Source organism: Moschus berezovskii, chromosome 8, assembly GCF_049115385.1.
Source record: "Moschus berezovskii isolate FMDL1 chromosome 8, NW_MosBer_1.0, whole genome shotgun sequence".
Taxonomy (NCBI): Eukaryota; Metazoa; Chordata; class Mammalia; order Artiodactyla; family Moschidae; genus Moschus; species Moschus berezovskii.
In genome coordinates this window covers 12,035,447-12,038,185 of record NC_142467.1, presented here as the reverse complement: position 1 = coordinate 12,038,185, position 2,739 = coordinate 12,035,447, and the positions used below count along the sequence as shown (strand labels likewise).

Below are 2,739 nucleotides of genomic sequence, written 5' to 3'. Positions count from 1 at the left end.
AAAAAAGCATATTTAAGAATGCTCATTACAATGTCTATAGCAATGAATCAATTCAGTTCAGTTCAGTCGCTCAGTCATGTCCAACTCTTTGTGACCCCATGAATCACAGCATGCCAGGCCTCCCTGTCCATCACCAACTCCTGGAGTTCACTTAAACTCATGTCCATCGAGTTGGTGATGTCATCCAGCCATCTCATTCTCTGTCGTCCCCTTCTCCTCCTGCCCCCAATCCCTCCCAGCATCAGAGTCTTTTCCCGTGAGTCAACTCTTCGCTATAGAAATATCTATCAATCTGAGCATGCCTCAATAGATTTTGCTATAGTCAAAAAATGGAATTAGATAATAATGAAAATAATTAAACTAGAGCAATTTAAACATGTTGAATACAAACATGTAGAGGAATATATATGATATATCTTCTATAAAGTACAAAAGCATTCAACAGAAATGTAGTTATGAAATATGCATGGAAGGCTTCTATTGGCTTTCGGCTTGGAGGAGGCAAAGGTGCAGCTTTCTTAGGTCGTCCGGAATCCAGGTTCATCTGACACCAGCTGCCTCCACCATGCTGCCTAAATTCGACCCCAGCGAGATCAAATTAGTGTACCTGAGGTGCACCAGTGGGGAAGTTGGTGCCATGTCTTCTCTGGTCCCCAAGATTGGCCCCCTGGGTCTGTCTCCAAAAATGGTTGGTGATGACACTGCCAAGGCAACTGGTGATTGGATGGGTCCGAGGATGACAATGAAACTGACCACTCAGAACAGACAGGCTCAGATTGAGGTGGTATCTTCTGCTTCTACCCTGATTATGAAAGCCCTCAAGGAACCACCAAGAGTCAGAAAAACATTAAGCACTGTGAAAATATCACTTTTGATGAGATTGGCAGATGTGGCATTGATCTCTAGCTAGGGAACTCTCTAGAACCATTAAAGAAATCCCAAGGACTGCCCAGTCTGTGGGCTGCAATGTTGACGGCTGCCACCCTCACGACATCATAGATGGTATCAACAGTGGTGTGGTAGAGTGCCCAGCTAGGAAAGGAACTGCAACTTTACAACAGCAAAGGAAAAAGAAAAATAAAGGATTATTTGACAACCAAAAAAAAAAAATTCATAGAAGCAATAAATACTGAATTATATTAATGGTTAATTCTTGGAAGGACAGGAGGGAGAGGCATAGTAAAAGAAAAGGGAAATAGATTAGGGAATATTATGTACTTAATTTAAATCCTACCTGTAACATTAAAATTCTAAAAAGTTGGTGCAAATATTGCAAAATATTGTTCAGTTTCTGGTGGAAGTTTGTATTATCTTCAAAAAGTATCATGGTAATCTGAGCTAAGTGCATTACTGAAAAGTTTCTCATGAAGAAAGCTTCCACATTTTTATAAATGCCAATTTTTATTAGCATCATTTTCTTCTAGCTTATATCAAGATATCTGAGATCTGCTCCTTAGAAATAATACTGAATATTTTTTCAGGCAGAAATCTGAAAATAGTCTTAATAAATTGAGGTTTATGGCTGTTTACTGATCTAAATGATTTTGATTCTCTATCTGCTGGATAGAAAAGGATAATCTCCCTTGAATACAACCATTTCTATTATTTCTTCACTCTCTGTCCAAATTTATTTCCTCCCAGATTGTTCCAAGCCATTCCCTTGATCTGTTAGGCTTTGGTTGAAGATATAATTTTTCAGAAAGAACAGAAACCCAGTCATGCCAATTCATATTTTTTAGTTTTCAAGTTCCTGAATTAGAAGTCTCAAGACTGTGAACCTTTTCATTCTCTCAATTACTTTAATGCAGGTCCAGACAAAATTCCAAATGACTATTTTTTGGAATGTTTTAAGTTGCATCTGTTTGTGTGATAACAAGTATCTTTAGATTTTGATGTGGGATAAGTCAGTGGATTACATAATTTATGCTAAAATGATTGGCAAGACTTTTTCTTCAAAGCCATTTTGTGTGCTTTTCAAATATATTCTAGTCTGATACTTGTATAAATATCAAATATGTTATGAAAACAACAACATCCTCTGTGCTCCTTTTTCAGAAGATCCTGGGGAGGAAGCTGTGTTCCCATCAGAGTCCCTGTCTCAGGAGGGCTCTAAGAGGAGGAACTGCCCAGCCTCCATGTGGAAAGGCAGAGCCCCAAAGTTCTTTTTTCCTCTAGTTTTTAAAACTGAAATAGAGTTGATTTATTTGCATGGATTTAATTTTTGCTGTACAACATAGTGACTCAGTTATACGCACACATATACATTATTTTTAATCATCCTTTCCATTATGACTTATTCCAGGAGTAGGCTATAGTTCCCTGTGCTATACAGTGGACCTTGTTGTTTATCTATTCTGAATGTGATAGTTTGCATCTTCTAACCCTAAATTTGTAGGCTATGCTCCTCTCCCCCTAGGCAAACACAAGTCTGTGAGTCTGTTTCTATTTGTGCCATATTTTACATTCCACATATTAGTGATACCATACTGTGTTTATCTTTCTGACTTAATTCATTTAGTATTATAATCCCTAGTTGCATCCATGTTGCTGCAAATGGCATCATTTTGTTCTTTTTTATGGCTGAGTAATAATGGCAACCCACTCCAGTGTTCTTGCCTGGAGAATCCCAGGGACGGGGGAGCCTGGTGGGCTTCCGTCTAAGGGGTCACACAGAGTCGGACACGACTGAAGTGACTTAGCAGCAGCAGCAGCAGCAATATTCCATTATGTGTGTGTGTG

The 2,739-nt window shown here is 38.7% G+C and overlaps 1 pseudogene; it reads left to right on the top strand.

The window, feature by feature from the left end:
* Positions 1-565: 565 nt before the first annotated feature.
* LOC129558981 (large ribosomal subunit protein uL11 pseudogene) lies at positions 566-973 on the top strand (annotated as a pseudogene).
* The last annotated feature ends 1,766 nt before the right edge of the window (positions 974-2,739 follow it).